We start from the raw sequence: 22,018 nt of genomic DNA, 5'->3' as shown, positions 1-22,018 counted from the left end.
AAAAAATGGTCTATATAAGGATTGTAGATATTGATGATATGAACAAACTTGGTATTCAAAACTTTTCAATTTTAGACAATCTAGGGTTCCGAAAACTAGTTTGTAGGCGTCGAAATTTAAAAATCATAAATTTGAACCGTCCAAACTTTCTCAAATGGAAAGTTGACCAAAACAACAATTGTAGATCTTTTTGAGTTTAACAAACTTGGTATTCAAAACTTTTCAATTCGAAGTCATTTAGAGTCCATAATACTAGGGTCAAAGTGTTGTTTTTTCATTTGACCAAATTTGACTTGGTCAAACTTGCTCTAATGAGACACTAAATGACCTCAGATGAAAAAACTCTGAATACCAAGTTTGATCATCTCAGCAAGATCTACAATTGTTACATAGATCATTTTCCCATTTGAGAAATTTTTATCAAACACTAGCCACAATTTTCCTTATCTCTTATAGACTTTCTAAAACTATGTCACACACTTGTGAAAATTGAACTACATTTTGTTCAAGCTTTCTCAAATGAAAAAATGGTCTATATAAGGATTGTAGATATTGATGATATGAACAAACTTGGTATTCAAAACTTTTCAATTTTAGATAATCTAGGGTTCCGAAAACATATTACATAATATCCGTCTCTAAAACATAATATATTAAACATGCATCGTTGTATCATGCAGGCACAACAGTGAATTTCTTCTTGACGTATGACCCTTGGTTATGATCTTGTCGTAACCATGGAGTGTCTTCATCATTTAACATGATGCTTGGATCTTTCTTCACTATGAAGGGTGGAATTCGGACATTTCTTTCGTAATCTTCTGACATGTCTAACTTGTCTTCAATTCCTACTATATTTATTTTCCTAGAAAGAATTATGTGGCGCTTTGGCTCATTGATCATTGAGTTGATGTCTTCGTTTTTTCCTCTCTTTGATTTTGTAGACATGTCTTTCACATAGAACACCTGACTCACATCGGCAGCAAGGACGAATGGTTCCTCTTTGTATCCAATATTGTTGAGGTCCACTGTTGTCATTCCATACTCTTTGTCGACTGTTACCCCTCCTCCGGTCAGCTTCACCCATTGGCACCAGAACAAAGGGACTTTAAAATTAGGTGCGTAGTCTAGTTCCCATATCTCTTCTATGCGGCCATAATATGTTTGTATATTCCCATTTGGATCTGTGCCATCTATGCGAACACCACTATTTTGATTGGTGCTCCTTTTATCTTGGGCAACTGTGTAAAATGTATTCCCATTTATCTTGTACCCTTGGTACGTGAGGATATGCCACGATGGCTGCCTAGCCAACAAATACAGTTGCTCATCAATATTGTCATCGCCTTGACATTCTTTTCGCAACCAACCACTGAAACTTTTCATGTGCTGACGCCTAATCCAAGCTTCAGTCTTCCCTGGAAACTTGGATCGTAAGAACTCCTTATGTATCTCGATGTACGGATGCACCAATGACGAGTTCTGAAGAACTGTGTAGTGTGCTTTATTGAAATAATCGTCTTCCATGCCAATATATGTTTTCTTCCCTAAAGTTCCTTTACCACTGAGTCTCCCCTCATGTCGTGATTCGGGAACGTCAATCGGAGCAATGTCAGGAATAAAGTCAACACAGAACTCAATGACCTCCTCTGTTCCATAGCCCTGGGCGATGCTTCCTTCAGGCTTAGAACGGACTTTCACATATTTCTTCAAGACTCCCATAAACCTCTCGAAGGGGAACATGTTATGTAAGAACACAGGTCCAAGAATACTAATCTCCTTCACCAAATGAACTAGGATGTGTGTCATGATATTAAAGAAGGATGGAGGGAACACCAACTCAAAGCTGACAAGACATTGAACCACATCGTTCTGTAGAGTAGCTAGTTCCACTAGATTGATTGCCTTCTGAGAAATTGCATTGAGAAATGCACATAGCTTCACGGTGGCTAGACGTACATGTGGAGGTAGAATTCCTCTTAAAGCAACTGGAAGCAATTGCGTCATAAGCACGTGGCAGTCGTGGGACTTTAAGTTTAGGAATTTTTTATCTGGCACATTTATTATACCCTTTATATTGGAGGAGAATCCCGATGGGACCTTGATGCTGCTTAGACATTCGAACATGCTGTCCCTCTCTTCTTTGCTAAGCGTGTAGCTAGCAGGACTTAAGTAATGACGTCCATCACCTGTCTTCTCTGGATGAAGGTTGTCTCGTTCTTTCATGCACTGCAAGTCCTGGCGTGCTTCAAGTGAATCCTTTGGCTTCCCGTACACACCCATGAATCCTAACAGGTTCACACAAAGATTCTTTGTCAGCAACTTCCTATGATCCTCAAGCATGCGCTCCAACTTAACTTTCTCTTTTTCACTTTCCCATTCTTGTTGTGCATCACGAATGGCATCGCCAAGAGCATCACCGAGATCATCTTCTACCGCTACCTCTTCTTCATCTCCCCCCATTGTAGTATCATCAAAGGCACCATACTGAGCAATAATGTCATCAATGTCTAAATCTTCTCCTTCACCTTCTTCCATCATGACCCCACTTTCTCCATGCTTAGTCCAACATATATAGTTTGACATGAAACCTGACTTAAGCAAATGTGAATGAAGACTCATTGAGCTTGAATATTCCTTTAAATTCTTACATAGGGCACATGGACAGCATATGAAACCATCCCGCTTATTTGCCTCGGCCACACCTAAGAAATAGTGCAAGCCCTCTATAAAGTCTTGGGAGCGACGATCGGCATTGTACATTCAATGGCGTGACATAATCTGTATTACACGATAAATTATGAAAACCTTGAACATAATTAAGTATTTTATTACACAACATAAATGACACACACACGGTTGATTAATTAACTAAGCCTAGCTACAACGTAAGCAATCCCAACTATCACTAAACAAACTAAAACTACAATGCACTTCAGTAACATAATTATTTTGTGATTGTACGCAACTAAAACAGACAAATCATTCTTCTGTTGAATATCAATAAGCTTCTCCTGCTGGCTCACTGCCTCATCAGCAGCATCCGCTACCTCAAGCGCACCCAAATTCTGCACGTATGTAGCATAATCTTCCTCCCAGTACCAACCATCGCATCCATTGCCCTCCCACTGAAATTAAAGCCAAAAAATATTTAGTCAAAAATATTCAAGAAAAGCAGGTCAATTAGCCATAATTATAAAATGCGTAAGAAACTCACATCGCGATCCGGGCACTTGTAGAAAACACGACCCTTGTTGGGTCCCTGTCTCTTGACTCGGTACTCCATCACAATCTTCTGCTTACACTTGCCGCAGATAATGAGAGGGAGTTCTGGCCTCAGTCGTTTCGCAACCGAACGAGAGGCCGAGGATCCAGTAACAGTTGTCATCTACTTTCTATACTTATTTTTGCAAACTAGTGTAAATTTCATATTTTCAAATATCCATCAAATTATAGCTCAAAAACATGTTTCAATAAATAACCATCCGTACTAGTTGACCTTGCTTACGTGATCATCTCGACGAGCATTTCTCCACCGGACGGCACCGTACTTGGCCAAGGAAGAGCTCTGATTCTACGAGAAAGGGAACACGGTCTTCCACGACCGTTGCCGCTCTCCCTCGTAGAATCAAAGCTCCTCCTTGACGTCCGTTACCGCTCGGCAGAGAACATGCTCGCCGACATGAACACGGTCCGCAAGTTCAACTAGTACGGATTTTCTACAATTTTCTAACAATTTTCTAAGTTTTTCATTTCATGGAAAAATTAATTCTAAGATCACGTAAGCCACCGGGGACGAGAATGGCGCGTGCTCCAGCGAGGACGAGCGAGGCGTGATTTTGATGAACTAATTTAACTTTTGTTTATCCAAACATATATGCAAATCATCATGTGATTTTGAGCTAAAAATGACATATAAAATCATAATAAAGTCCAACATATAAAGTTACACATGCATCTACATCGCAAAATGAGATAAGCTACTGATAAAACATAAGAGGATTAAGTTTGTTACCTCCAAAATCGAAGAGCAACACCAATGGAGGGGGAGAGTGCAAGAACAATAGCAAGCTGAAGAACAGAGGCAGTGAGTTTGAATAATGGAATGGCTCGGGCTCGGGGAGGAAGAATTGAGCAGAATTATAGGCCGGGATAATTAGTCCCGGTTAGGGGTCCAAACCGGGACTAAATATTAATCTTTATTCCCGGGGCATAACCCAAACCGGGACTAAAAGCTTTAGTCCCGGCTGGTATTACCAACCGGGACTAAAGGTAAACCTTTAGTCCCGGTTGGTAATACCAGCCGGGACTAAAGATCCCTGCCCCGCGGACGACCGTTGGGCAGGGACCTTTAGTCCCGGTTGGTATTACCAACCGGGACTAAAGGGTCCTTTAGTCCCGGGGGCAAAAAATGCCGAGGCTAATGCTAAATTGGGACATCGTTCTAAAGTCTGTTCTCTAGTAGTGCAATTCTCACTCTAGTAAATAAGGAGCAGATTTAGACCAAGGCAGGACCATAACATGGGTGTGGACTTGTTTCAAGTGCACCAGGTTCACATGCTATGTTTACTATAGTATTAGCACGATTAAACGGTATGTGTGTGCAGCAAGGAAAAAAATACACAAATTGAACCAAGGTCACTAAAATAATTGATAATGGACAAACACCAAATAAAATTTTGAAAATGCAAGCAGCCAGGTATCTATTTAGTAATCCATAAACCACAAATAGGTATCTATTTAGCAGCCAGGTTACTTACACCAACTTTGTCATTGAAGTTCTTAACAACACCTTCGGCTTCTACCTTCTTATAATACTTCTAGTGAGTGAAGATTGGGACATGGTTCCGTAGAATAATACTAGCCTCTGATGCTAGTTTTGCAGCTTGCAAAGGCTCCTCTGGCCGCAGGTTTCCTTCAGCAATGTGCACTGGGATCTTGTTGCTTAACCCTCTTGAAATGTTATCCAAATCTCTACCTACATGTCTGCTTACGTGACTTTTGCTGATACATCGCCCTATCATGGAATTTGGAAATCAGTTAGATGAAATCATAGACCCATTAATGTAAATATGTAAACCATTAATAGTGGAGAGAGATTAGAATCACTTGCCTTCAGTAGACAACTCATTCTGGTTGTTGGTCTGGGTATTAGCATTGGCAGCCACCAACCCATCTTCTATGGAACCATCTTCTAGGCCTGCTGCTGTATCTTCATGAGCTGCGACCAAATCCCTTGTTCTCTGCCTAGTAATTCTTGCAGGTTGGTCTTGCTCCAGAAGTGCCACTGCCATCACTCTCTTCATTTTTCTTGTTCCTCCAGCAGGGATTGACACGTTCTGTGCCAAACTCTTGCTAACTTAAGGCTCCAAGTCCTGCATGGACTCCTACATGATACAACAAATTACAACATAATAAATAATTCTGCGTATTTAACACAAATGACTAAGCTTTGCTCATGTATTGCATATTTAACATAAATGTTGGGTTGTCATCAAGGTACTTCATCAAATACTCCTTGTTCAACGTCTTCACCATCTCCATGTAGATACAATGAGCCAGAGTCTTCGCGTGTAGCATCAGTGGCCTTTGGTCTTGAATTTCTCAGAGCAGCCCCTGCCTCTTTTATTCCAAGACTGCAGAACTTCTGACTGTTCCGCATCACTTGTTCATTCCTCTGCATCTCATATTCGTTTAGTGGAGCCTCTGTACTTGCACGAGAAAAAGAAATCACACATTAGTGAAAACATAAATGAAGAAAAATAATGAGAAAATGATATGCTCAATGCACTTAGAGGAACACAGACCATGTAAATTAAGCATGTGAGAACAAAATCTACAGATGCAGAGGTTCTCTTTAATTAGTACTGAAGTTTGACAGTGAAATATGGAACCAAATACACAGCCTTATCACTTACTGAAATAGATTTTGTGCTAATTCTGAAAAAAGAGCATACAACTATTTACACATTTAATAGCATCTCTAGTAGCCTAGCCAATCAAAGAAAAAAAGAATATCTCCCCTCAAAAAGGTTCTCTTTAATACAGCTATTTTCAGCCATGCTAATTCTAAAAGCCATGACGGAGCATATAACTAGTTAGCCCAATCGGAAACAGAACCAACTATCTCCAAATTCCTACCGACAGAAAAGGAATGTAGGGGTAGATGAGATCCAAATCAACAGTAGCCTCCCCTTGCAAATATCTAGTTCTGAGGTCAGAGCCTCTGCAGTAGTTCCCCGCCATATGGATTGCAAAATGTAACACCCTAAAATTTGCCGCTTTTCGAATAGAGCTAAATTGATTTAATTATGTATTTTTGTGCTCATGAAAACCTATGAAAATAATACTTTTCTCTTCATTAAATTAAAATTCATCATAAGTTGTAGCAACATCGTTGATGCATTATGCTGGTGCATATGATTTAATGTACTGAGTGCTTTTGATCCAAAACTCAAAAATAATTCAAATTTCATTTAAAAAGGATTTGCAAAAAAAACATTGAAATAAAAGAAAAAGAAATAAGAAACATCACCTCTCCTAGTTGTAGCCGCACAGCCCAGCGTGCTTCCTCCCGTAAGCACAGCGGCCACCGTCCGGCCAGCACCAGACGTCGGCCCCATCCTTTTCCTGGTGTCGTGCAGGAGCCGGAGACGGTCTCCGTCCGATGGAAACCGCCGCCGCCTCTGTTTTCTACGAGATTCATGTGATCCCCACGCCCAACCGTCCCTATAAGAGTCTAAGCCCTTTCCTTGTCCGTGGTTTTGCATCTACGCCGCCAGAAACTACCCATAGCTTTGCTTTCCGCCGATCGTGATCTCGCCGATCTCGACTACAACCGCTGCCACCAAAGACCTCACATGCTGCTTCATCGTCGCGCCTAGACGATCGTTGCCGAGTCCCTCCCTTCCCTGCCTGCACGAACACAGCAGCAGCAGGCAACCTCTTTGCCATGGCCACGTACGTCCAGATGGAGGAGGCCAGAGGTACAAGATGATGTATTTACAGTTTTGCCACCGATCGTTAATCCTTTACCATTTCATCGTCTTAACTCCGTTTCGAGCGATTCTAGTTGCGTTAGTTTCGTAATTTTGTGCTCTACACAGTAGTAGTAAAGTTTATCATGATAGTTAATTATGAATTTATTAACCTAATACTAATTACATTAATAATTAGTTAATGGTTTCCCAATTAAAAACAATCAGTTTAATTTCGTTCTTGTTCTTTTACGACTGTTCTGATCATGAGGTACACATTAGTAGGAAAATTTATCATGCTTCACATCTTTGAATTTTATAAGTAAGTATTAATTTGATTTGTGCTTATGCAATTGAGTTTCTAATTAAAAGTAACATAGGCATATACTTCGGTCTTTTATAAATTATTGTAAATCTAATTAATGTGCAACTAGCTTTCTAAATTAATTAAAAGCAATATAGGTTTTCCACGTCGGCCTTAATAAATGAATATTAAACTGGTTATATCAATTTAAATATATGTTTTGATTATAATTTGTTTAGCTGAACCCACGTCATATTCAGTTATAGTGTAGATGCTCTTACATGTTCTTTTAATTTGAAAAGTTAAAGTTTATTTTGATTAAATAATACATGCACATCCGCTCCTTAATACATTATTAATTATTCCATTGATAAATCCTAAACTGATGTAATGCTTACATCATTTTGGTTTTCCTTTTAAAAATAATAAATGCAAGGGCTTATACATGCTATATATGTTTTGAATATATACTCTCACTTGTTATTATATCTTTGTAAGTCAAAATTTAATTTGCATAAATGATATCAAAATAACTATAATTAAGATATGAATAGTTTATCTTAGTTTTCTAAATCTAATAACTCAAGTATAAAATGACTTAACTCAATTTAGATATTTCTCTGAGATATCTTATACATGTTTTATAATCATTAAAATAAATAAAGCATATCGATAGACATTTTCGTTTCACCATAGGTCTGATTAGTGTGATTTTCGCGTTTGTATGATCGTAGCAATGCATAGGCTAGTTTTCAAACCTTTTTATTGATTGGTGTATTGTTCTAAATTTTCTATGTTTGCTATGCATGTTTGATCGGATGCTTGTGTGGTGTTCTTTGATCATGTCCTGTCGGTGAGATTTGCGTCGGTGATCTAGAACAAGTTGGTGAGCAAGAAGCAGTTCTTTGAAGGTTTGGACTTGAAGAAGGATCTGAGTTTAAGGCAAGTATAGCTTGGGTTTTCTTTCTGTGACCATGATCTTGGGCTTGTTTAATGAAATGTGATATAAACATAAATGATGAATGTTATCCTTTGGCAAAAGCTGGGACTTACAGTACAGCTGTGAGGGCTATATGGCTCTGGCTCTAGTTGCTTAAGAAACCCTTTTCTAGCTGGTTAGAGGTCTACGAGTTGGGTATAGGATAGCCTCTGTCCTATTGAGCCTAGCTTTGGAAGCGACCTTTTACTTTATTTTGGAAGGGGGTTCCTATATCTGATGACCCTGCGGCCCTGGCCGGTTAGACGAGCTCTTGGGTGGCTTTATATGGTTCTCTGTGTTTTGGGCCTAGCTAACCCAGGCATATGAGAATCATGACTCACAGTGAAAGTGTACACCTCTGCGCAGAGTTTGATAAACTAGTATACTAGCCGTGCTCGAGGATACGGGCGGCCCAGAAAACTGAGGGAATTGTTGTATGTTCATTTAAATTGTTTATGTGCAATTCATTATTCAATTACACTTGATCATGTGGTTATGGATTACACTACCTTGTTGCTATATTTGCGGAGTTCGACATGGACTCACTCTTGCAATTTCCCCCACACCTCAGGCTGGATAATAGTCGGTCAGAGACTTGAGAAGTTGGGCTTGTGGTCAACTAGTCAGTTGGATCTAGTGGAGTGGAGTCTACACCCGGAGATTGAAGTTGTCTATCCGTTGATTGTTTTTAAGGTTATATCTTTTATACTGTGTACGTTATGTAATTAAGCATTGTTTATTGATACTACCCTTTACTTGTAGCTATATGTGAGAATTGAATTCTAAGGCTCACCTATGGTGCATATCGGGTTTTGTCCTTAAAACTGGGTGTTACACAAAATAAGAGGGGGCAATCGACAAGGTACCTTCTGTTTCACGTCTAGTTTAGGGCTGGGTCGCCGGTTTCCGACCAGGAGCCATCTTCGCGAGTTTAGGAAGCCGAGGGCCGAGCACGGAGAACGCCGTCGGAGGCGCAAGGCCTCTTCGGCGACGGAGGGCAGTGGAGGTTCCCAGGTTGCAGCCGATGGGGGCAACAAAGTGGCGGCTGCTGAGAGGAGTGAATTGGATTGACTATGGTTTGGGGGAGTGGAGAGAGGAGTAGGTCATGGTATGGGGCAATTTTACTGTACTATCCTTGTCCAAAGGATACCTGTTGTGGTATATGTCTGGATAGAAATGACATTTTGATTCTAAATTTTTTGGTGTGGCGCGGAGACATCTCGCCACTGCGCAGCTACACCAGGTGCCTAGGCATCCAATTTTTGGCGCACGCCCTGGTTTCTTATACTACTATAAAATACTGCTTTTTTATTACAAAACTAGTAAATAATGGTACAATTGATAAGACGTGTTTAATTGATAGGACAAAAAATCATTGTGCCCAATGAAAGTCATATTAGGAACAAAAACATGATTAGTTGTTTCCAACTGACTGGAATCAATTGTGTATACTACCTTTTCTCATTAGAAACTATTCGTAAAATCCACGGAGAGAAAAATTAGAGTACTACTTGGATGTCCGATCACATAGTAGTAGTACTACTACTCAGACAAAACTTGAGACAGTTGTTCGATCACATGCTCAAGATTTCCCCTGTTGTAATGCCCCTACAATGAGCCGCACCTATAAATTGACGTCGAATAATAAAAATTAAGCACTAAAATTTAAATTTTTTTAAACAACCTTGGATAGAGAAATAATTAAAATAAAAGTTGTAGATCTTGAAAAGTTATGAAACTTTGTTTATTACAACTTTTTCATTTGAAATCATTTAGTGCTTCAAAATACTATTTGAAATTTAATTTTGAAATTATCGAAGAACTCTGATTTCTCTTTTTAATCTCTAGCTAAAACTTGTAACTAGTCTTTCTCCCTCGTACTAACTTCAAATTTGATGATTTTTTCCTAAAATTTTCTAAAATTATGCTCTATCAATTTATTATGTTGTCACCGCTATTATTTTGTCCATCTTTTCATGTGACTGTGTCTTATCTATTTAAATTTTGAATTTTAAAAAATAATAACTTCAAATGTCATTTTGAAACATTAAATGATTTCAGCTGAAAAAGTTATGAACATAAAAGTTGTAGAACTCTTCAAGATCTACAACTTTTATTTTGGTCATTTACTCATCCGATGAAGTGATAGTAACATTGTTCACAAAATTTACATCTCACGAATAATGTTACTACCACAATGTCGAATGAATAAATGACCAAAATAAAAGTCGTAGATCTTGAAAAGTTATGAAACTTTGTAGTTGAGAACTTTTTTTTAAATCATCTTGTGAAGGAAAACTATGTTTGAATTTCTGATATTTGAAATTTGGATCTTTTAAACGATCTCGAATGGAGAAACAACTAAAATGAAAGTTGTAGATCTCAAAAAAGTTATGAAACTTTGTAGTTGACAACTTTTTTATTTGAAATAATCTTGTTAAGGAAAACTACGTCTGAATTTCAAAAAATTGAAATTTGAAAAGTTACGAAGCTTTGTAGTTGATAACTTTTTTATTTGATCAATATATATGTCCTTGCTATTCTAGATAATGGACAAAGATGAGGAAAAGATTTAAAAATAAGCTCTTGAAATAGGTTTCGTTGGGATAAAAAAAACTGTAAAAGATAATAGTTAGATACATGCTTGAAAACAGTTTGAAAAGTAGCAAAAAAAACAACAATCTGAGCAGGCACGGATTGGGTTCGGATCCAATCCCCAGTGAAGCACAACAACACAGCATAACATAAAAAAATAAAACAAACCAAGGCCAATGGCCCAATTCAAGTGCACTGTCAACAACTGCAGTACAGGTTATTTAAACAAAAAAATCCACATAGTCTAGATCTCCATTTTACAACAATTCACACATGACACATTCAGTCCTTGAAATAAATAACAGTAGCCTGACGCCTTCATCTTCATTTGGTGAGTTCATCATTCATTGACAATTAAATTGAAACCACAACTAAATCTGCTCGTAATCGCTATCATCGTCATCTTCTGGAGGGATTGTCGGACCTTCATTATCACTCACATATTGCCATCCAGTTTCATCTTCGCTGTCACCTAACTCATCTTGTTGCCCTTCCGCTTGTCTTTGTCTACGGAAGTCATCAACTACACTAGCATCAACACGAAAACCATCTTCACTAACTGGCTGCTCATTTTCCAGACATCCTTCAGTATGTTGAACATGCACACCTTCACAATCATCATCTTGGTAGGACAATACCGCGGCATTGGGTATATTCTCATTGTCATTTTCAGCCACACTCCACAAGTGTCTATGTGAAATTTTTTGAACAACTCGCCATTTCTCACGATACTTGGTGTCTAATAAATAAAATACCTTTGTTGCCTGTGTTGCTAGAATAAAAGGATCATCCTTGTACCACAAGCTACCATGGTTTATGCTTTTGAAGAACCCATCTTCCTTCATTTGGAACTTCTTTCCATGAGTGTCAAACCAATCACATTGAAATAGAACCACTGTCCTATCGCCACTTGAATCTGCGTTGTATCTAAGCTCAATTATTTCCATCAAGGAACCATAGAAGTCAATATCCTGGTTGTCATGTGTACCCTCAGCCATAATTCCGCTATTTTGTGTTCTTCTATTTTTCTCATGGTCTACAGTGTGGAATCGAACACCATTAACAAGACATGCTGAATAAATTTGAACTCGTAGATCAGGCTCACATGACAGTGCAAATAGCTCATCATTTATGTCTTGTCTCTCTACGTAACGAAGTTTTGTAATCTGTTGAAAAAAAGTAAAGGACATAAAAAAATTGCTTCTTAAACCAGGAAGAAAATGATGAAATAAATTAATAGAGATCAAACTCACGTGCTTCTTAAACCAGCGAGAAAATTGCTTCTCAAGGGTTTTTTGAAGATTAGGACATCCTTCATTCTCCAACTCTTTCTTGTATATCCTGAAAATGATAGATAATTCAAACATTAGAGCTAATAATTAAGTTACAAGAAATAATGAAAATAGTAGACGGGCTGACATACTCAATATATGGCTCAACCTCCGGACAATTGTTTAGCACGAACCAAACTATTTTTTCATAATCATGCTCAAGATATGTAAGATTTGGTGATCCAAGAAGATTAGTTCCATGCTGGAAAACAGATAGGTCTCTTTTCACAATAGCAACACGCTCTCTATTTCTGCCCTCCCGATTGTGTCGTGTCTCAACGTCATCACCAAAGTACCTCGAGCAAATAGTCAAACACTCAGTGGCAACATATGCTTCTGCAATGGGCCCTTCAGGCCTTGCCATGTTCCTCACAAACCGTTTCAATGTTAACAACCTTCTTTCTACTGGGTACATCCATCCATATTGTGCTGGACGTCTAAGAATTGCCTCTTCAGGTAAATGGACAGTCAGGTGTAGCATCTTTTTCTCAAGCTTGCACAGAATGATTGGGATGTCAGCTTTCAGTCTTTCCAACACATCTAACTTCAAAGTTTTTGCACAAAGTTGCCGAAAAAAATTACCTAATTCAGCAAGTGCTTGGTATATGTCCTTGTGTATGATTCCTCGGACAGCAGCAGGTATAATCCTTTAAAGAAGAATGTGACAATCATGAGTTTTCAGTCCTTGGAGGTTGCATCCATCTGCAGTAACACATGTTGCTAAGTTGGAAGCGTATCCATCTGAAAATTTTACACTCTTCAAAAAATCACAAAAATCAGCCTTCTGTGTTTTAGTCATTGTGTAAGGGGCATAGGGAGCACTATATGAATCTCCATCACGGATCAAGTGTAAATGCTTCCTAATGCCCATATCTTCCAAATCAAGCCAAGAATTTGCACTGTCCTTTGACTTCCCAGCCATGCCTAGAAATGTACTAAGGATGTACTCACATATATTTTTCTCAATGTGCATCACATCAGGATTATGCCGTAGCTTCAAACTTGACCAATACGACAAATCCCACAAACATGACCGTCACTTCTAACATTGGCCCTCTTCGTCCCGCTTTCTTTTTTTGCTTTCAGGATGCTTTCTTGCTCTGACATCCTTGACCCTCTCCAGTTGCTCCATCAGCTCATCCGTGGTAAATTTCTCTAGCTTCTCATGATTTTCAACATTACCATCAAACTCCTTCCTTCTCCTCCATGGATGGTCCCTAGCAAGGAAACACCAATGGCCAATGTAACATATCTTATTCCTTATCCTTTTGGAGCAAGGGTTTTTATCACAATGCACACAAGCATAATAACCTCTTGTGACTCTACCTGACAATGTGCTCAAAGTAGGATAATCATGAATGCACCATATTACAACAGCATGTAGATCAAACTTCTTCTTAGTAAGTGCATCAACAGTAGGGATGCCTTTCCAAATCTCTAGCAACTCCTCAACAAGTGGCACCAAGAAGACATCAATGTCCTTTCTTGGGCATTCTCGACTAGGGATAAGCAGGCCCGTGATAAAGTTTGATTGCTCTACACATTCCCATGGAGGAAAATTGTATGGGATAAGAAACTCTGGCCACATGCTATACGAGGAGCTCATTTTACCTGTAGGGGACCGTGACGCCTAAGAGGGGGGTGAATTAGGCAACTTAAAACTCTTACTCTAAACTATGGCCTCTTTTTCTACCCTTAGCAAAACCTATGCAAAAGATAAACTATCTAAATGTGCAACTACGGTTTTGCTAGTGTGTTGCTATCTCTATCGCAAAAAGGAGTAATTCAAACAATGTAAATGCAGAAGCTAAAGAGCAACATAGAGATATGCAAACTCCCGTCGATGACTCTGGTATTTTTACCGAGGTATCGAGAAGCGCACAAGCTTCCCCCTAGTCCTCGTTGGAGCCCCTCGCAAGAAATCCCTCGCAAGGGCCAAGCTCCCGGTCGGGTAACTCCGTGGATAGCCCCGGTCCTTCCCCACATGCAAGTGGGTCTCCGGTGTGCCTTTCGGCAAGCCTCTCCCGGATCGCTCCCTGCTGTCTTCACTATCAAGCTTCTGGTCAAAACGCCGCGGGCCTTGTTCCCTCCGGTACACGGTGGCGGCCACACCACAAACATGGTTGGTGTGATCTCGAAAGACTACAAGCCCCTCCAATGTAGAACAATAGTGTGCGCAAGCACCGAGTGGTAAGAGGTATGCAAACCTCAGTAAACACTAGGCCTAAACCTAGGGCAAGCGCATAAGCAGTGGTCTAATCAACCTAAGCACTTCGCAAAGCACCTACGCTAATCACCTAATGAATCACTAAGCACTATGCAAGTGGAGATCACTAAAATGATGTATCAACACCCTTGGTATGTGTCCTCAGCTCCACACATATCAAATGGCCGATTGGGGGGGGTCTATTTATAAGCCCCACTGAGAAAGTAGCCGTTGGGGATGAAATCCCACTTTTCTGCTACTCAACGGACGCTGCTTTTGTCCTAACCGGACGCGTCCGGTCGTCCCGACCGTTAGAGCGCGATCAACTGATCAGATGCTGATGGCGTCTGGTCACATGCCACCGAACACGTCCGGTCGTAATTTCACCGCTCTAGAACCTCTCTGTACTCGATCGGACACTGTAGTTCCTGCGTCCGGTCGATTAGCCACCAGGGTCCTGTCAGTGTTGAGTGTGTTGTCGGGATAATGAACAGTGCTATTGGTGCATCCGGTCACTTTACTATTCAGCGTCCGGTCGCTGCTGCTGATGGCTGCTGTTGTCGAACCTCTTGATCGGAGCGTCCTGTCGCTATAATAGCTGCATCCGGTCACTACGTTCAGTCACCTCTGTGAGCTTATTTCTTCATGATCTTGCGTCCGGCTTGGTTCCTATCTTCAGGCTTGTATTTTGCTTGATATCTTGGGTCTTCTCTTGTGCTTCTAGGGTCTTGCTTAAGGTGTTGATCGTGGGATCATCACGTCGCCTTTGTCTAAGTCATGCCTTGCACCCTATTGAACTACAAAACACTCACTTGCAAATTCATTAGTCCAATTTGATTGTGTTGGTCATCAAACACCAAAATCCATAGTAAATGGGCCTAGGGTCCATTTTCCTTACAATCTCCACCTTTTTTTGATTGATGACAACACGACCAAAACTTGCAAATAATAAAAGTTTTGGAATTTAAAAACTATTTACTTGCTAGGATGCAATGCAAAGGGCAAGGTTATATGATACTAAAAAGATACCACTTGTATGACTAAAAGATACCAATTGAAGATACCAATTGTAAAGCTAAAAGGTACCACATGTAAACATCTTTGAAAACTTATCTTGCCCTTGCAAATGTCCCCATGTGGCATTATGGATTTAAGCCTTGCTTTTTGGTCCTACAAATTCTCCCCATTACATAGACTAATCCATAATCCACTATCCTCCCTTTCTCGAACCATTACCACTTGTAAATTATTATGATCGGGCTTGGTCCTACAAATTAATGCTTGCTTTTGGTCCTACAAATTCTCCCCCTTTGGAATCAAACACTGAAAAGGAAGACATTAGTAGCACAAGGGAGGGTCAAACTTTGTGATCCTTTGTATGTGGAGTGGAATAGGTCATAAAATTTGACTCTCGTATTACATAGACTAAGCTCCCCCTAAATATATGCATACATATGATGGAGAATGTAGTTTATTCATAATTGGCAAATTAATGCTCACGTGAGTTTAATCTATATAATGCATGGAGAAAGCATATAAATACCAAAGTGAAATCAACATGATGATATCGGTTTTGAAATACCATATGTGGAAACCAATTTGATTTCTACCACTTGCAATAGGTGGTGGATATTTGAAGTATGATGCTTAACTCTAGGGACTCCATTTTCCTTACAATGAGACTACTACACACATGATAAGCTTGAAAAGGTGTTAGTCTCAAAGCATCCAACTTGTAGAGTAACCTCCCCTAAATTTGTGCACATAAGTATGGAATACTTGTAGGAGACATGCACATTGATTTTTAGAATCAACCATACCACTTGAAAGATGATATCACATGAATGTGAGAATCATTTTTGAAGGTGATATTCAGGAGAAATTATCTACAATTTGGACTTTGGCACATATTAGATGAACAATTATAAAACAAGCTATGTGTCGTGCTCCTAAACAAGTAAAACCATGTAGGTTTGCTCTCAAGGGTTAAGAATGAAACCGAGCAAGCCTACCATAAGATATACCTAGTGTATGCATGGCAAAGTGTATAAGTATGCAAATGCAAACCTAGGCATGAAAAGGAACTAGATGTTAATTACAAGAATTTGAATCTTGATACCAATTGTAAGAAATACCAATTGAAAGAAATTACATCTAGTTACCTAACATGGGGAGGGGAATTTTGGTCCATAGTATTCACTAACCCACTTGGCAATGACTTTGTCCATAATGATGCACCCATACTTTGCCAAGTCTCCAAATTCCCCGAAGTCCATCAGACATCTCACTTTCCTTTTGGGATCCAAACCTTCTTAGTGTTCTTCATATTTGAAATGATCTCTTTTGGCACCCAAAAGCGTTTGACCCCACTGTTGGCTTGCTTGTTCACCTTGATGGACACCACCTTATCATTTTTCTTCTTCTTCAAGAGATAAGGTGTGGAGGCCTTTTTGTCCACCATGTTGGTGTAGGTGTTGGAGAACATGCTTGTTTGTTTTTTCTCTTTCGTCTTTGCTCCTCCCCCATTCTTCACCTTGCACTCATAGGACTTGTGGCCTTCCTTGTGGCATACGTAGCAAACCACGGTTTGTCTTTCATCAAGCTTCTTCACTCCCTTGACGGTGTTATCTTGATGAAGTTGGGCTTGCTTTGTCTTGCCTTTCACTTGAGTCAAGTCCTTGGTGAGGCGAGCCACTTCTTGCTTGAGTTGCTCATTCTCTATTGCAACCTCTTGTGTGCATGTATCTACAACAACTTTCTCAACACAAACTTGGTTGCACAAGGGTGATCTAAACATAAATCATTGCAAGAAGTAGAGGCATCCTTTTTAGGCATTTCAAAGATAGAACTTTTCTTTTTAGGTGCCTTGGTGGGGGTTGTACCGATGGCTTCAAGATTAGCAACTTTATTAGTTAGCTCATCACAATGTTTGCACATAGTTTCCATTTTAGCAAGCAAACTTTTATAAGCATCTTGTGAGCTAGCTAACTTTTTCTTTAATTTTTCATTTTTCTTTACAAGTTGCTCATCATTGATTATGCATGCACTTGTTGTTGCACTAGCCTCAAGTTGCTCAATTTTAGTAGATAGCTCCATATTAAGATTGGCAAAAGTTTCATATTGTTCAAGCAAAGTAGCATAAGCTAGTTGTGAGCTATCTAGTTTTTCTTTTAATTTTTCAAGCTTCTTTTGTTGACTAGTGCAAACTTTAGCAAAGTTAAGATTTTCTTGCACAATTTCATCATAAGAAGGTAGTTCATCATCACTATCACTATTATTGTCACTATCACTAGGGATAGACTTTTTGTTGTCTCATGCCATAAGGCACACACATGAGGTGCTTGATGATGAGTGTCTGTGCCCTCGCCTCTTGTGATGGTCTTCTTCTTCACTTGAAGAATCATCCCATGACCTTATTGATGTGAGGGCTTTGTCCTTGCACGCCTTCTTCTTTGTCTTGGGTGTGGGCTTGTTTGGATAAACTTCCATAAAGTGCCCCAACTCACCGCATCCATAGCATCCTCTCTTTCTTTGCTCATTTATTTGATTGGTGAAGATGAAATCTTGAATTTGGATGGGCACACCCCTAACATTGAGCTTTTGGATCATCTTATCCACCTTGTTGATAAGTTTGATTGATTCTTCATCAAGGTCAGAGGTGGAGGAGGAAGATTGATCATCATCACTTGAATCATCATCATCATCATCCTCATCTTCTTCTTCATCTTCACTTGAGGAGCTTGAGCTTGAGCTTGTCTCAACTTGCTTGCCCTTCATCTTCTTTTTCTCACTACATGTGAGAGCTTTGCCTTTGCTTGATGAAGAGGCTTCTTCTTGACCCATCTTGCGTGACATTTCAAATGCCACTATCTTGCCAATGACTATGGCCGGGGTCATGATTCTCAAGTCCTCCATGTTGTGAAGGATGGTGATGATGCTTGCATATTTCTTTTGTGGTAGCACGTAGATGATCTTCCTCACAATGTCCACATCATCTGGCTTGGTTAATCCTATTGAATGGAGCTCATTGATAATTAGATTCAAATGATAATATATATCACAAACAAGCTCATCATCATTCATTTCAAAGGAATCATAATTTTGTTTAGCTAGACAATGTTTTTGCGCATGGACTTTAGTTGTGCCATCATGGAGCTCTTGGAGTTTTAACCAAATTTCATGTGCCGTATTTAAAGTGAACACTTGGTTAAACACATCCATGCTAAAAGATTCAAACAAGCAATTCTTAGCTCTAGCACTAAAATGCATTTCTTTTTCTTCCCTCTTTGTGGGTTTATCGGGATTCTTAATGGGTTTCATCCCGTCACGAGTGACTCTCCAAACACCCAAATCAACTGCCTCAAGATGACAAGCCATTCTAGCTTTATAATAAGAGAAGTTAGTGCCGTCAAAGTGTGGAGGCCTAGAGGTATCCATCCCAACCACTCTAAATAGCATCAGCTCAACGGCAGTTAAGCCAAAGGTCCAAATTGAGCCAACCTAGCTCTGATATCACTTGTAGGGGACCATGATGCCTAAGATGGGGGGTGAATTAGGCAACTTAAAACTATTACTCTAAACTATGGCCTCTTTTTCTACCCTTAGCAAAACCTATGCAAAAGATAAACTATCTAAATGTGCAACTACAGTTTTGCTAGTGTGTTGCTATCTCTACCGCAAAAAAGGAGTAATTCAAGCAATTTAAATGTGGAAGCTAAAGAGCAAGCTAGAGATATGCAAACTTCCATTGATGACTCCGGTATTTTTACCAAGGTATTGAGAAGCGCATAAGCTTCCCCCTAGTCCTCGTTGGAGCCCCTCGCAAGGGCCAAGCTCCCGGTCGAGTAACTCCGTGGATAGCCTCGGGCCTTCCCCATGCGCAAGTGGGTCTCTGTTGTGCCTTCCAGGTAGCCTCTCCTAGACCGCTCCCCACCGTCTTCACTATCAAGCTTTCGGCCAAAATGCCGTGGGCCTTGTTCTCTCTGGTACACTATGACAACCACACCACAAACATAGTTGGTGTGATCTCGCAAGACTACAAGCCCCTCCAATGTACAATAATGGTGCGCACAAGCACCGTGTGGGAAGTGGTATGCAAACCTCACTAAACACTAGGCCTAAACCTAGAGCAAGCACATAAGCGGTGGTCTAATCAACCTAAGCACTTCGCAAAGGACCTACGCTAATCACCTAATGAATCGCTAAGCACTATGCAAGTGGAGATCACTAAAATGGTGTATCAACACCCTTGATATGTTTCCTTAGCCCCACACATATCAAATGGCCGGTTGGGGGGTCTATTTATAAGCCCCACTAAGAAAGTAGCCATTGGGGACGAAATCCCGCTTTTCTGCTACTAACCGGACGCTGCTTTTCTCCTGACCGGATGCGTTCGGTCATCCCGACGGTTAGAGCGTGATCAACTGATCGGACGCTGATGGCGTCCGGTCACATGCCACCGGACGCGTTCGGTCACAATTTCACCACTCTAGAACCTCTCTGTACTCGATCGGACGCTGCAGTTCCTACGTACGATCGATTAGCCGCCAGTGTCCGGACAGTGCTGAGTGTGTTGCCGGGATGATGAACAGTGCCATCGGCATGTCCGGTCACTTTACTGTTTAGCGTCTGGTCCCTGCTGCTGATACCTGCTGTTGCCGAGCCTCTTGATCGGAGTGTCCGATCACTATAAGAGCTGCATCCTATCACTGCGTCCGGTCACCTCTGTGAGCTCGTTTCTTCGCGATCTTGCGTCCGGCTTGGTTTTTATCTTTGTGCTTGGACTTTGCTTGATATCTTGGGTCTTCTCTTATGCTTGTATGGTCTTGCTTTAGGTGTTGATCGTGGGATCATCACGTTGCCTTTGTCGAAGTCATGTCTTGCACCCTATTGAACTACAAAACACTTACTTGCAAATTCATTAGTCTAATTTGGTTGTGTTGGTCATCAAACACCAAAATCCAAAGTAAATGAGCCTAGGGTCCATTTTTCTTACATTACCAAATGGATTGAAACCATAAGTAGCAAGGCCAAGTCTTATGTTCCTTGCATCTTTTGCAAACCACCCATACTTTCTGTCAAAATCTTTCCATGCCTCACCATCAGTTGGATGGCTAAGCTCATTCTCCACTAGGTTCCTCTTCAACTTGTGCTATTGCACCTCCTCTACCGTTCTTTTGGAAAAAAGATTCTCTTCAGCCTATGAATCAATGGAAAATGTCGCAAAACCTTCTTAGGAACCTTCTTTCTTCCACCATTGTCTTTCCATCTTGATGCACCACAAACTGGACAAACATCATTTTTTTCTAGATTCTTCCAAAATAGAACACAATTATTCAGGCGCACATGGATTGAATTGTATCTGAGCCCCAATGCATAGATAAGTCTCTTTGCTTCCACATATGATGCAGGAATAGAGCAATTTAGGAATGATGATGACAACAAATTCAGTATCACTATGAATGCAACATTAGAAATTCAGTAAAATGACTTGATATGAAGTAACTTCACCACAAAAGAAAACATTGTGCAAGGACCACTAGGATACAATTCTTGCTTCATCTTTTCCAATAGAATTGCAAACATAGATTTTTCCCTTTACCTTCATCTTCAGTTGTGTACAACTCCTCTACCATACCATGAATTCCATTGTCAGGGTCATCTTCTTCATCCACATTCGTGCCAAAATCCTCATTCAGATTAGTCTGTTCATCAACATGGTCATCAATTTCATGTGGTACAACCTCCAATGGTTCTCCATGATGTACCCATATAGTGTAAGTAGTAGCCATCCCATGAATATACAAGTGATCCTGCACCTATCCTTTAGGTTTGCGAATCCGATTCAAACACTGACGACATGGATAGAGCATCTCTTCATCATCATTGAATCTCTTGGAAACAAAGGTCATGAATTCATTCACCCCATTCACGTGTTCCCTACTGAACATCCTACTCTTGATCCAAGATCTATCCATCTACACCAAATCATGAGATACACTTGCTAAAAAATAACATATATATGATATTTGACCAAAATTATCAAACATGTGACATGTCATTATTTAAATGCAATCTATACACAATAGTTGAGCATTGCTTTATCTTCCATAATGGGTTAAATAAATCTACACAAATCTTTTTTGTCCAAGTAACCACATACTCTTTATATATATTTCTTGCTAACAAACAAACACTAAGATACAAAATTGTATTACCATGAACTATTGTCCTGCAATTGGCGCAAAGCAGTAAGAACTACTAAGCACTAAGATGCAAGACTGTACCACTCTTGTAGGCTAGCACTGTGAGGAGATCAGGAGACCAAATCAAGGGTTCTCTGCTGCTTGATGGAGATCAGCTCTAGCCATGTTATTGGCAACACCGGTCGGCCTACTCGCCAAGCCATTACTCTACCACGTGCTGCTCCACTCAATGCTGGCCTTGGGTAGCACCGTTGGCCGCTGGATGCCACGCTGCGCGCCTCGTGCCTTGCCAGCAGCGCCGCTCGCCTCACCGGCCCTTAGATGTAGTAGCTCCCCTAGCCGCTGGATCCGCCACTGCTGGCCATACCTGTAGTACACTCGAACCAAAGTCCATGAACACTAGTTTGTTCACATATGGTAC

General features: G+C 40.2%; 1 long non-coding RNA gene and 1 pseudogene across 1 annotated transcript in view; both read right to left on the bottom strand.

Moving 5' to 3' along the window:
• Positions 1 to 22,018, bottom strand: part of LOC136546853 (uncharacterized) — a 148,100-nt gene that overhangs the window by 8,710 nt on the left and 117,372 nt on the right. The window lies entirely within an intron of this gene.
• On the bottom strand, positions 11,227 to 21,991 carry LOC136542886 (uncharacterized; annotated as a pseudogene).

The sequence above is a fragment of the Miscanthus floridulus genome, chromosome 3 (genome assembly GCF_019320115.1).
Source record: "Miscanthus floridulus cultivar M001 chromosome 3, ASM1932011v1, whole genome shotgun sequence".
NCBI lineage: Eukaryota > Viridiplantae > Streptophyta > Magnoliopsida > Poales > Poaceae > Miscanthus > Miscanthus floridulus.
Note: the sequence above shows the minus strand (reverse complement) of the source record. Positions and strands in the feature narration are given on the sequence as shown.